We start from the raw sequence: 14,896 nt of genomic DNA on the forward strand, positions 1-14,896 counted from the left end.
TTTTTGTCTCAGACAAATCTTAATAGCTCTGGTCTTATCGGAATCCTGTGACTTCTCTGGAGAGAATATTTGCCTTGAAGCAGTCAATGTCTGATACCAGATTTTATGCCAGGGTCCAAATGATCCAAATGTTGAGTTCCTGTGCACACAGTAGGGTCTTTGCTGTCACATCCTTTGCCATCTGTCCTGCTGAGTTATAAACACAGTATTAAGGACTTCTTCATCTTCTCCATGGCCAGGTCACCTAATAATGCTCGTCTTCCCTTAGCTAGAGGGGAGAATTCTCTAAATTGCTGCTATCTAACCTGAACAAGAACGATAGTTTAAATTGTCTCTCCTTGAGGAAATAAGTGAGCCGCTAAGTGCACTAATCCTGATAGCTCTATCTATGTCAACAATAGATGAGAAAAAGTGTTCGATTCTTAACATTTGAGGTGTTGGAGCGGATCTCGGCTCTCAGCAAGGGCATGGTTTTTGTCTTGGTGTTTTCTCCTTCAGCGTTTATTTAGCAAAAAGAATAGTCACCCACATGGACTTTGGTCTGTTGATCTAAAGAGAATTTAAAATAACTTGGCTAGAAAAGCCTGAGAGGATTATACCACAAAACAAAGCCTTGCAGAGGCAGCAAAGCCTAGAGGTAGTTCCTGGGCTCAACAGCCATGCAGTGAGTTTGAATCCTGGCTTCTCCCCTCCTTAAATGTGTGACCTTTGCCAGTGATGAATGTATTGTTTTCTCATCTGCAAAAAAATATGATAATAATAATGGAACTTTCTTCCTACAGATGTAGTGAGAAGTAAATATGGAAAGAATTTAGAACAATGATCCCCACATACCAGGGGATAGGTTGTGGTTTTAAAAAGGCCCCAGATATAATACTACTTTCCCTATCTCCAAGTTCCGAGCAAATTAAGAGGTAAACTAAAGACAAAGAAAGAGACTAAAACATCAGTTTGGTTACTTGATAAAGTCAATGCTAAAACATAGTTTAGGGTCAGGGGAACAGTGGGGTACACCCTAGAATTAGGCTAAGTTTCTTTTCTTTCTTTCTTTCTTTCTTTCTTTCTTTCTTTCTTTCTTTCTTTCTTTCTTAAATTCTATTTATTTATTAGAAAGAGCACAAGTGGGGGAAGAGGCAAAGGGAGAGGGAGAAGCAGGCTCCCCACTGAGCAGGGCGCCAATGACATAGGGGGCTCTCCCCATCCCAGGACTCTGGGATCATGACCTGAGCCAAGGGCAAACACCCAACCGACTGAACCACCCAGGCAACCCTAAGCTAACTTTCTTACTTGTTCCAGACACATGTGGACCACTACAGGCCTCCCAACCTGGGGGCCCAGGGAGACAGAAACAGAGAGAGAGAGAGTGAGTTGGACTGTGCCCTTCTTGGAAAGGGTAAGGGGAGGGGTAGGAAGGTTTGGGGGGAAATCTGTCCTTCTGGAAGGTCAGGGAATGGGAAACGAGTGCCCCCCTGCCAACTCGATCATTTGTTGTGAGCAATTACAATTAAACTGTGGACATTTCATGCTTGACCCGCATCATTCCCTAGTTGACCTGGGACATAGGACACCCTCAACAAATGTTTCTGAAGGACTGAAGGAAGGAGTGCTATGTACTTGGCTATTTGTTTTTATTAAAAATCATCTCCAAGGAGACTATAAATAACTTGCCAACCCTTCTGTGAAACTTCCCTGCCAATCCTGGCCTTTCACCTTCTGCTCAATTCTCAAATGTGGTGTCTGTCGAGCTCACTTGGTCCTTAGCACAGGCAACCTGTCTGTGTTTTTTTTTAATTTAATTTATTTATTTGAGAGAGAGAGAGTACAGAGGGAGAGTGAGAGGAAGAAACAGACTCCCCACTGAGCAGAGAGCCCAACGTGGAACTCAGTCCCAGGACCCCAAGATCACGACCTGAGCCGAAGGCAGATGCTCAACCCACTGAGCCACCCAGGGGCCCCAGTCTTAACATACCTGTTGTTTCTCTCCACCCATTTTATCCCTCCGGGATCATCAGCACCGTGTACACTATGGGCTTCACAGCATTTCCCAATTTTGTGACTTCCCGCTCTCTGCAGAGGGCAGACGGAGTGGAAAACCTGATGACAGCAAGTCATCAAACAAGCGTTCTCCTCCATGGTGTAGGTGAGGAAATGGCGAAGCAGGGAGGGCAAAGGAGGAGGCGGGTGCAGCGGTAAGAGTTAGGGCTTTGCAAAAAATACGTAACTGTGCTGGGTTTCTGCTGGGAGCTAGTCTGAGTCCTAGGAAGAGAAGACACAAAGAAGAGCGACAAACACAATCCAGGCCCCGCCCCCAAGGGGCTGGTAATCTGGAGTGGTGGTTTCCAACCTTGCTTTTGCTTTCGTGTAGAGGAACCTTCGGAGTGAGCCCCCCCTCCCCAGCAGGTGATTCAAATGTGTCCCCTCCCTTCTGGCCCCCTCTGAAAATCACCCATCCCATCCCACACACACCACACTGGAATGCTAGAATATTCCAAACACGGGAGATGGCGTGAGGGAAGGCGGAACCGTGAACGTCACCGGACGTTTTCCAGGAAGAGTAAGCACCCTAGTGCCCCATGCAGGGAAGATTGCCAGATTTTGCAAATAAAACTAACAGATTACCTCCCTGATTGGGGGAGATTTATATTTAAAAATTATTCATTATTTATCTGAAACTCAAATTTAACTGGGCATGCTGTATCTTACCTGGTGCCCTTACCTGATGCATGGGGACTCCAGGCATACCCCCTGGCTGCTCTAAGCTGCGCATCTGGACTCACAGCCTTGGAGCGAGTGCACAGGTGCTGCCAGCTCAAGGTAGCGGCCTTACCAAGTCCTGCTTGGTCAGTCTTGGGAAATTTGCCTGCTTGTTTTCTGTCTTCGTTTTAAAATTATTATTAGAAAAAAAAAAAAGCAAAGCACTGCCAAAGGTGGACATTTCCAATTTTTCAGGGGTGAAATTGTACTACTACAAGTCCTGCTGTACCAAGGATTGGGGGGACTATTAGTAAAAGGAAATGCTAAGGATGCTACATAGGAAGCATGGAAGTTTCCGCCCTACGGAGCTGCATAGACATTCAGAAGCAGGCTTTTGACTCTCTCGCCCTCTAGTGGCCGAAAGCCTAAACAGGCATTTGAGTTCCTACTTCAACTCTGTCCTCCCCTGGGACTGCTTTGACTTTCAGGAAGTGAAGTGATTAAGAAAGAGACTAGAAAGGGCAGGTGCAGATGCAGGTAGATCCTAAACCCAGCCTAAGAGGCACTTGGGTCCAGGAAAGAGATGGAGAATGCCTGCTGTTCTCCTGTGGCCCTCTTGCTTCTTTAGCATGCTCCAGGGCCAGGTTTCCAACACCCACCCACCCACCACCCACCACCCACACCCCCCACACCCCCCACCTCCCCGGGACTGAATCTGCCCATGGTTACCTTTACTTTCATTCATTTACTAGCAAAAGTTCCTGGAGTGCCAACTGTGGGCCAGGCACTGTGCTGGACGCTGGGCATAACACCCAAAACATAACAACATATTTCATGATGATTTGGAGTTAAACCAAGGACTTGGCAGAATTCTAGACATTGTACCTAAGGCCAACTGAACACATCGCTAGGCACAGGAATTTTAGATTTGTAAAAGGTTCTACATGAGTAATACAGTTTTAATTTTTCTGCCACATCTTTGCTTTATTACTCATACATACAGTGTCTCTTTGATAAATGGTCATTGGACTTCTTGACAACTCTTTACAATTTCGCACATAGTAATCAATCAGATTGCATATAATACAAAATTAATGCCATGGGCCTAGAACCATTCATTCCTAACTTTATGAGAAAAAAGAGTGGCTTGGCAAAATACTAACTTCTTTTTGTTTTCCTAGAATGTGCAATGTCATTCCTGACATTGAAAGAATATACCAACAGTAAACTGTTTGGGCAACGAAGTTGTTTTGGAAATAGTTTGGTCTATTTGCAGTAGGACTGACCAAACTAAATCCGCCTAAAAACCTCGGTGGGATGTTGATGTGTCATCTGAGGCTGTTTAGCTGCATGGGGTCATCTTCCCAACTTCTGCCACCCCAGATTCTATTAATCTGTACACTCTTCCAAGCTTACCTCCCGAGTATTTCTCAAATCTGCCTCATCTTTTCATCTTCCCTAACTCCTTAGTTCAGACTCTCACATCTTTTTTCCTGAACTAGGACAATGGACACTTGAGTGTAGTCCCTTTTCCTGCTTCTTTCAAATCCATTCTCCACCCAGTTAATCTAAAACACAAATGCGACCACACCATTGCTGTTTTTATCCTGCTCATGACTCCACAGTGCTTATAGGATAAAGTTCAAGCTTTCTGTGCATCGAATGCATAGGACTGTCACCTGTCTAGCCACGCCCCCATCACGCCATCATCCATCTCCGCATGTCCCTGCCAGTGTCTTGTGGGTGCCCCAAATTGGTGTGTGCACCTGTTCAATGACTGTCCAAACACATACATCTACTTCTGTGCTGTCTTGGTTTTCGTTTTCTCCTTCATAAAACCCGAGCCCAGAGGATACCAAATCCCATTCTACACATGTCATGAAGCTGTATTGTCTGTAATATGCTCATCAGATTCCAGAGACTTCCTGCCCACCCCTCCCCCCATGCCTCAGCTGTGTAGCATTCTCTGGCTAATTCCCTTTGGGTGTTGTATTAATTGGATTTTGACCTCCACATAGAAGAAATACTTTGGTTACAAAGGTTCACTCATTCATTCACTCACTCATGAAATGTTACTGATGGGGTGAGAGTGGGGATTCCCCCCACCCCCGTCTTTCTGAGGGAGCAAGATCTTCCCTGGCCAATGCTTCCTACACTTAACTTTCCCAACCAGTCTTGCAAACTTCATGCCACTGAGCATGCCTCATCCAGATCTATTATGTTTAGATGACTGAGGTCACTGCATTTTATTTTCGTGTGGAGCAGTGCACACATTGAATAAAAGTGCCAAGATAAATACCCTGTGAAGTGGAGAGGACATATCACCGTGTGGGAGTGAGCTGATGAATACTAAGGGGCCTTGCTCATCTGTCCAGCCATGGCACTATCGACTTACGTCCAACAGCTTTAATCACACGTCTGGATCCCTTAGAGATCATGATCCACATTGGGATAGTAGAGGGTGGGGGGTCATGTGGTGACCGACATGGATAAAACCGCCTATCCTTTTATTCTTTTTATTCACTCACCACACTTACACGGCACTTAACGATGTGCTGGGCATGGTCTCCCTTTCCTCCTCCTGGCAACCCTAAGATCTTGGAGGCCAAGATTTGGGCTTGGACTCCAGAGTCTGTGCTCCCTCCACACCGACATTCTTTGAGAAATAGTAGCAGCTCAAAGTGGCTAAAGCATGTTTTTCCCCTGACCTTAAAGCATAGACCTTGTCTATGCAGTCAGGATTTGTATGAAGGAAGAACACAGAATAAACACAGGTAACCCTCTTTTCCCTTCCGTTAGTGAGGTTGGGGTAGGGGATGGCAGCACTGTTTGGGGAGGGAACGGTCCCCAGCCTGGGTTCCCCTGCCTGACCCATATGGACCGGGCTCCTCCAAAAAGCTCTAGAAGAACCGAGACAGAAGGTTATAATTGAGAGGAGTGTCTGAGTGTCTGTAGCCTAGAGACTTCATTTCACAGGTGAGAAACCCCAGGGCCCAGAGAAGCCCAGAGAAGTTAAATCACCACTCATCCAAGATCACACAGCTCGAGAGTGAGCATAAGGTGGCTTCTGCATAAATTGAGAACCTGAATGAAACAGCACTTTGTTAATTCCTAGCTGCCTGCCTCTGTGTTATCTTTTTATTTTTAGCTCACCAGGCCACATGTGATGTTATTTTTTCCGCTAATTGGATACACATAGATGCTGGTTTGATCGTCCACATGATTTCTGTGCAAAAGTGACTCGAACTTGTGTGTAAAGGATAAGTTTGAACTTAGGAGAATATTTAAACCGGGGTGGCAGGTTGCAGGGCACCTGCCCTTGTGAGCAAATACATGGGGAAGGCGGCAGGGAGTAATGGAGGGACATTGACCGTGACTCCCAGCAGACACACACCGTGAAATACAGTGCGTGTATCACAGCTCCTAACTAAAGGCACAGCTGCTCACCTCCAGCCCTCCCCCTGCCCCGCATTCAGTACAGCCAACATTATGCCAACAGAATTGTTTTCCTAAAGCACAGATTTGGTCCATTCATTCCTCGTCGCCTACTGGATACAATTTCAACTTCTCATTTGAAATGCAAGAACCCTCAAAATTGGCCCTTGCTTATTTTATCCATCTTCTGCCAGTTCCGATCCCCATCATCAATTTTTTTTTAAATGTCTTTACTTTCTGCCATCATTTGCCACCACCCATCACTCCCCATACTCCCAAACACATATGCCCCGCTCATACTCTCTCGAGGTATTCGCCCTTGCACTTGAGGTTCCTTGGGTTGAAACGCTCTTTCCCCAGTGATGCACCTGGTGAAAATCTATTCGTGCTTTGAGACCACACGTTACCTTTTCTCCTAAGCTTTCCTGTTCTTGACCAACGTGGCCGCTCCTCCTCCTCTGCTTTTTGTTTATATCTCAGCTAGAGCTCTACTCTTCTTTCTTTGATTAAGTGAACATAAACATTATCTTCTTAGTCTACATGGTTTCATCATTCCTTCATTGATGCCACCAGGCAAAAAACATTTACTCAGCATCTCAGTGCGCGTAGGGCTGTGGTAGGGGCTGGGGTTTCAAAAGGACCAAAGCTAGTCTTACTCCTTTGTGACTTTACAATCTCATGAGAGGGGCTAATGCATAAGCCGATAAATACCACACCGGGCAATGATAAACATTCACATACCTATGGCTTGTCTTATTAATGTCAACATCCTTAGCATCCCCACATGGCAAATTGGTGCTCAGTAATTTTTTTAAAGATTTTATTTTTAAGTAATGTCTGCATTCAACGCAGAGCTCGACCTCACAACCATGAGATCAAGAGTCACATGCTCCCCCAACTGAGACAGCCAGGGGCCCCTGTGCTCAATAATTGTTTTTTAAAAGAAAGGGTGAGTGAATGACGGGATGGATGGATTGGTTACCAACACTAAACCAATATTCTCCAGACAGCAGTGTCTTATAAAGCAATGACAAGAACAAAATATTTTACTTTTTAAAAAGAGTTATGTACTTCCTATACTATAAGAAAAGTGAGAAGATATATCACTATTTTATCAAACCCACAATTTTAACAATACTATCAAGGAGAAAAAGCTTAAATTTTTTAAGTGAGTCAATATTAAGTCAATCCTAGTATAAAGTGTCACAACTTGATATCAGGAAACAAATTGCTGATGTTTGAGAAACACTGACCTGAACAAGATAATTTTCAGTTTCCTTTTCCTTAGTTTTTTTTTTTTTTTCCTTTTCCTGAAACCAGTCTACATTAATTTACCTTTAGAAGTTTTGGAATGTGTTGAAATAAATCATTTTACTGCAAAAACCTGCAAGCAAAGGCATTTATGAACTATTTAGTTTAAATCTTGAAAAGGGTAGGCCAAAGAACATTGTGTTTTGAAGATGAACCATATTTATTATTTATCTCAGAAGTGATTCTGCAAACTGTCCACTTGAGTGTCCTGCTTTTCACAGGCCATGACCTCCTCAGATGACAAGGACTAGGCCTACCCATAGGTTGGATTATTATTTATATGAGGAAGCAGGAAGATTAGGAAATGGCTCTCCCAGACCTCTTGAGCAGATGGGCATGGTCCTTTGACATTGAGGATAGAGCTGGAGCCACTCTGGGAAACCAACAGAAACCTGTCCTTGTCCCTCATTCAGCTGCTCCATCCCTGCCACTTTCGTTCTCTGCTGTTGCTACTGCTCGCTGGCTCGCACTCTCTCTCCCTCCCTCCCTCTCTCTCGCTCCCTCCCTTTCTCACCTTCCCTTCCCCCATCCCTTTCTCTTGCTGCCTCTTGGCTAATATCTGTTTGTGGGGCTCCGCTTTGGCTGCCATACTATTGGCACCTGGGGTGACCACCTGCACCTTCTCAGGACTTTCCTGGTTTTAGCATAGACATGTCTGCATCCAGGGGCGCCTGGGTGGCTCAGTGGGTTAAGCGTCTGCCTTCGGCTCAGGCCATGATCCCCGGGTCCTGGGATTGAGTCCCATATTAAGCTCCCTGCTCAGCAGGGAGTCTGCTTCTCCCTCTCCCTCTGCCCCTCCCCTCCCCCTGCCTCTGCTTGTGCTCCCTCCCACCCCCCCAAATAAATAAAAAAAATAAAATCTTAAAAAAAAAATAAAGAAGTTTCTGCATCCTGGTAACACCCAAAGTCCTGGGCAAACCTGGCCTGTTGGTCACCGTAACTCCTTTTTCTCTATACCTCATTCAAATTCTGTAAGAAAGAAGAGGGAAGATCTGACTGGTCTCTGAGCCCCTCTCCAGCCCAGAGTGCCCTGAGCTCTCTACCAGGGAGCTCTAGCTCCCCGCTCCCTTCCTCAGAAGAGGCTTGTGAGCAGGGCACACTGGGGATTTTATCAGTTCCTCAGTGGCCTACTTTACTACACTACTTTTGCCACTTATTAGGGTCTTGGGCTCTTTTTTTTTTTTTAAGATTCATTTATTTATTTTAGAAGGGGGGTTAAGGGCAGAAGGAGAGAGAGAATCTCAAGCAGACTCCCCACTGAGCGTGGAACCTGACGCGGGGCTCGAACCCACGACCCCGAAATCATGGCCCGAACTGAAATCAAGCGTCAGATGCTCAACCGACTGAGCCATCCAGGCGCACCAGGGATTTGGGTTCTGAAGCACATGGGTTGGGGGTGTGTGTGGAAGGAAGGAGGTGTGTGTTGGGGTGGAGGAGCAGGTAGAAACTACTTACCATCTTATTCTTTTGCTTTCATGAATTCAATCGCTTCACATAAGCTAGATTCCTCATAGAGTGTTGTGGAAAACTTGGCCCAACCTCTAATTAAATATTTTATCCCATTAAAACTTTGCCCAGTTGAGCAATTATAAAGTTTGAGAAAGAATGTGTTTCAAAAGCAAAACAGTATAATCCGGGATAGAAAATGTTAAGCTCTAGTAGCACATGGGGGAACACAGAATGCACCTTGTGGGGGGGGGGGGCGGCGAGAAGCAGAGCCACAGGGCAGTTGGTAAATGGCCCCAGTCTTCTTCCTCCTCTCACTTGGCTCCTGAAATTAGGTCCTTCATTATTAAAACTGTTTTATTTCATCTGCAAAGGAACATAACTTATCCCCTCTCCTTAAATGGGGTGGGAAAAAATGAAATCACTGTAAAAATACTTAAGTTCTGAAGCCCATGATTGGTTTTCAAGAATTGCCCATAAAACCTGAGGCTGAGGGGGGCTTGGTGGAGAAGCTGGAGAGTGGCCCGCCCTCCGTGCACCCCCGCCCCTGCAGCGCCCCCCTCCCCAGCACAGTGTCAGCCTCCTGCGGGTGAGATAGAAGAGCAGTGGGTTTGCACCGACCCTTCCATTCTTTGTCGTCTGCGGCTCTCACAAATAACGTTTGTGGCTATTACTTGCTAAAACGAAGAACTGAAGAAAACGTGAAAAAGCAAAAAAACTAGGTGCATGATTGAAACAAAGTCTAGGTCAGTGTTTATTTGGCAGAAAAGCATATAGACACGATCAGTGCAGGTGCACATGTTTCTCCCCTGCCTGGTAGGGAAGGTGAGCAGCTCTGAGTTTCAGGGGTGGGGGGCAAGGAGAGCAAAGGCTCAGGGGGCAGCAAGAAGAATAATCCCCCTTCAGGCCCCTAGGAGGCATGTCTTAGACCTCTCTGCTGTACCAAGGTCAGAGCCCCCACACCCACCTCTGCTGTACCCCAACCCCCCCAGCCTACAGGACCATGCCTGCACCCCCACTCACCTCACAGGCTCTTTCCCCTATCACACCACGTCCAGGCTCGCCTTCATTATCTCCGCTGGCTGGTCCCAGCCGCACCGCCTGGAGGAAGCCCTGCCCCCCCCGGGATGTCCCTGGGATGATAGAACCAGCACACGGGTAAGCGCACACAGCGCACACAGCACATGCCGCATCTCAATGAGCAGAGAAGGTACGAATGCCTAATGCCTTGTGGCCTGTCCAGCAAAGACCCCCAAACAATACCAGACCCAATCCTGTGGTTGAGGGGAGAGGGATTTTAGAAAATACATCTAGTCTCCCCTGGACCAACCCTGACTGTGTTGTCCATTTCAATAAAGCAAAAGGAATGAGAATAATTGAGGGGTCCCCTAGAGTAGTTGTGAGAAAAGAGTACAGAAGATCCTAAGCATGAAACAAATTCAACAGAGTGATGGCTGACGAGGGAGGCTGACTGGCGTTAACTCTCCGGGCCTCAGTTTGCTCATCTGCAAAATGGGAGAGGGCAATAGAAGCTAACATTTGATCCCAATTTTCTGGCTCTGTGATTGGTTCCCCATAGTATCTGCTCCCCCCAACAGCTCACAAGAGCTTTGCAGGGCATGTGGAGAAGCCCAAGGGCAGAAGTAGGCCCGGAAATGCCTCCCCAGTGAGGCCTCACCAAATACTCTCTAATGAAAGGGTTCACTCTAGCACCACTGGGTAAAGCAAGGAACAAGCAGGGTGCTGGTATCTGTGGGAGTGCTCACATTTTCGTGGGCTCCACCCTGGGCCTTTAAGAACTCAATAGAATATGTCATGGTTTAGCCAGCTCTGGGATGCAAGGGGTGAACCTATACAAGTTGCAATTTTCACTTAAAAGTTGCCACCTGGGATCCAGACTTGGTCTGCAGTGCCCACCCAAGTCAGAGCTGAGCGCTGGTTTCTCCATGACATGCTTCACACGTTGCAGTTCCGGCTACACTGTTTGGCAGACGTGGTCTTTGCTTTCCAGCATCTTCCAACTTAAAAAAGATAAAAGAAACCCCGATAAAAATGAACATCAATGGATTCTCTTGAAAAGCAAGCAAATACGTTTAAAGCATTAACACATTGGATCCGAGGGTAGTTCCTAGTTATAACGGCCTGAAGAGTTTTATGGGGTAGGGGAAGAAAGTTCCAAGACATCGAAACAGACTGGAGTAGTGGGGGAGGCTTTCGGCCGACTCACTTCTTCTTCCTTGTTTGGCCCAGTCTCCTCAGAGCAGCTGGGGTTTTAAGGACTCCGGTAAGATCAGGAAGATTGGTTACCCTCTGGAGAGAATGCCGGAGGTATAAATGGTTCTCTGGTCACATCTGTGAGATCTTTGCCCTAAACGCAGAAAGGAAAATTCTGTTTGGATGGATGAATCATACAGAATATCATATGGTGGAATTTGTATTCTCTGATGTGAGATTGGGGATGGTGCTTGTGAAACAGCTCGGACGAGGTTCACACCTTTAATTAATGCTTAAAGCTCCTCGTAGGGAACCTCGAACAGCATTACTTATGCTCATTTTGCATTTGGAAACCTGAGGAGCACATGGGGCTTATCCTGGGCCACGCATAGGTGACCATCTGTGCTGCCTAGCCAGGGACAGTCGTGGTTTCTGCATCTTGTCCTGTTGCGATTATGAATAGTGTCCCCTTTCCCTGTCACAAGTGCTCTGGTTTATATTTAAAGAATAAGGTCGCCCTCTCCAGCTGACACGTTGCTGGCAAGAGTAGGATGGGAGAGCCTACATTTCATTCACCAGATCATCCATTTAAGCAAATGTTTTCCCAATTTGCAAGAGTCTTTTCCTTCTGAACTCCACGGTGACACACAGCAGTGTTTGCTTAGGAAAGGCGATGTGTAACAACACATCAAAGCCTGGGGGGCTCGGGTTGAAACATTTTTGGTTTGTTTTTCACCTGACTTTGTGTCGTTTTCCATTCAGTTACCAGTGCCTTTGCAAATTACATGTTATGGCTTCCGCAAGCATGAATTATTTCTTTCGTGTCCTGATTGTCCGATCAGGGTAGGCGCTCTTGTTCTTAATAGGGTTTAAAATAAAAAAGAATTTGAAACGTATCAGCGCTATTCCACGAACGCTGGATGCTAGCAATTCCTCTCTTGAAGAGCTTACATCAAGGACATTGACATGCTGTAATTAAATAGGCCTGCTAAGAAGTCACATGCAATAGTTTCTGACCCTTGTGAGGAATGCCCATAGGGCGGCTGTCTAACTTGCGTTATCAAAACCAGTAGTGGTCCAGTTCTGTAACAGGTTAGCTCCGCCTGCAAAATCACCATTTGCCCCCCTTATCTCCATCACTTGTCTTTCCTTTGAAATGACACTTTTTGTGTGTGTGTGTTAGCTCATTTTGAGGCATGAATTGCCAACATATGGAGCCATTAACCAATAAATAGTCTTGCACCTTCTCTGGTTAACAGAAATGGAGTTGAAAATTTAGCCCCCTGGTATCATTATTGTAGCTCTCTGTACGACTGCAGGAACATTTCAAGTTCCTCCCGCTTTCCTTCTGCCTATCACAGCAAATTTCAAAAGTACGGCAGTCGGCAGACTGGTTTGTAATAGCAATTTTTAAACCTAGAAATTAAATTAAACCTAAAAGCACGGTGTGCTTCCAGTTCAAATAGGGTTTCTTCCAGAAAGAACATTTCCACAGTAACAGCAATGACAATAATAGTATTTTTCATGAAGATCTGAGTTACTGAGCTTACGGCGATTGCAGAAAACAGTTAGTGTTTTCTAGAGACCCCTCTCAGAGAAGCTGACAATCAGCTGACAATCAGGTCCTAGTAAGGTCTGTGTGCTCTGGAGAGAGATGTACAGAATAGCCAGTGCCAAGGCATTAATACAATGTTTTCTCGAATTGTTTTCAGTTCTTGTTCTCAAGGAGAAGGAACAAAGGGCCAGTAACTAGTCTGGTAGAAGCCTTCCCCCATAGAACGGTCAGAAAGTTTAACTATTCAAGAGAACATGATTTACTATAAATATGTGTCTAGATTTCATGGTCCTTAATGATTTATGTTAATTCTCTTCACTGGTAATGCCTTTTTCTTTTGTGCATTCCACAAAGAGTTTCGCTTGGAGGACTATCTACACCGCCCGCCATCCGCCTTGCCGGTGGGGGAGGGGAGGATCCCAGCCCCTCGAACACATGGTGGGCAGAAGGGCTTCCTTGGGCCGCCTGGAAACTAACCAGAGTTTAAAACTGGTGGGAAAGCGGCCCCTCTTTTGCCTACTTGGGGATCAACAGGGCCCTGAAGGGCTGCCCTCACACTTTCCAAACAGCCCCAGGAAAGCAAAATCTACGTCTAAAAATGGATTTTTTTTTTTCCAGCCTGGATTGAAAGGCTTCCCAGCAGGCTGGGTGCTGTTGGTTGTTACGGACTGCCATTCAAAGTACGCTGTTGTCTCCTGCATCCTGGGGCTTTTGACACTATACCGTGTCGAGTGGCAGGTAGGAGCTGCTAGGAATTGGCTCTTCTCGAACGAGAGCAAGTTAGGTTAGTGTCAGAGCCCAGGGACGTGTGGTCTAGACCTGAGCTCTGGCTGCAGTGTGTCTCTCCCTCTCCCCCTCTCCTCCCCCCGCCCCAATCATTTCTGGCATTAATAATTTGCAGACAGATACACAACAGCTACGCAAGGATCAGGATAATCTGGACCTGGGGGCCTGAACACAGATCCCTCCTTCCTGAACATTTTGTATCTGAGAAAACAGTAAGGTTAAAACAAGATTCATCTGGCATTTGCCTGCGGGAAACCAGTACAGAAACTGTGTAATATTAGTTCCTCCTTAAAGCAAGATTACCAGGTAATTCTGTTGCAAAGTCGCGGAGACCTTGAGCTCTGTCAACTCAACTGCCTGTATGAACGCTGCCAGGTGTGGCTTTAACTTTCTAGAAGATTCACCACCTCCTGGATTTCAAGAAAAATCCTCTGAGGGGTTTCAAGGTCTCTTCTTCCCTTCCTGAAGTGAGTTTGGCTCACTCTCTGGCGTGGTCATTTTCCTTTTGGTCTACATCCTTTGTCCTTTAGGGGCTTCCACATCGTTTTGCCCTAAATGGCCAAAATATGTCCCCCACACTGCCAAAACACACAGGTGACTCAAGGTCAGAATCTGGAGGATAGGCCAGCCATTGTTCTGGTAGATTCTTGATCTAAATTAATCTAAAACCCTGCCCGAGTGGCCGGTTAAACTGGGTCAAGGTATGGTCAGCAGGCTAATCATTGTTCTTTTTTTCCCTTTAAGTGATGGGGCCGCTGTAGATGAAAATACCACACTTTTCCTACTAGTGATTGTGTTACTGTTAGATGGCTAGGATGGCAGAGCTAATGTTGCTTAGATTATTTTCCCATCCTTTTTTGTGTGTGTGGACATTGTGCCTCCTATTTTCACTTTCTGGGAAATTTGCCAGTTTTTCAAGGACTGGGTAAAGAACAAAATAAATATTTGTAGATAGTTTAAAAGGAGAATGAGTATATTGGATGCCACTCTGCCCATCCAAAGAAAAGCAATTTTATTGCCTTTCAGATATTTTAAAGTAATTCACTTGAGAACTTCAGAAGGTTGATTTTACTAGTTTACTTTTCAGATTTGTGACGTGTGTGTGTGTGTGTGTGTGTGTGTGTGTGTGTTGGGGAAAGGGGCGGAGTCAAAGCCTAGGCAAATGAGCACAAACTTTTTAAAGTTCAGTTGAAGTGACTGCAATTGTGTGAAAAGTAAACAACCTCTTTGTATGTGTTAATCAGGTTCTAAACAGTTAGTGCCAGAAAGTGTTTACTTAACAACATTCAGCATACACGCTTTGTTTTTCTTTCTTTCTTTTTTTTTAAGGGATTTCTCCGAAATTTGCGATGTTCAGCAGTTGGCTGTTTAGTAATGCGTCTATCAGCCTATTTGGGAGGCTCATTCTGTGTCTGAGATTAAAGAAACCAGAGACCCGGCGTTCAGTGCCTGCCG

The 14,896-nt window shown here is 45.7% G+C and overlaps 1 protein-coding gene across 7 annotated transcripts in view; it reads left to right on the forward strand.

Annotated features, from left to right (window-relative positions):
• KIAA1217 (KIAA1217 ortholog) overlaps positions 1–14,896 on the forward strand; it is a 719,758-nt gene that overhangs the window by 422,347 nt on the left and 282,515 nt on the right. The window lies entirely within an intron of this gene.

Source organism: Halichoerus grypus, chromosome 6 (assembly GCF_964656455.1).
Source record: "Halichoerus grypus chromosome 6, mHalGry1.hap1.1, whole genome shotgun sequence".
Taxonomy (NCBI): Eukaryota; Metazoa; Chordata; class Mammalia; order Carnivora; family Phocidae; genus Halichoerus; species Halichoerus grypus.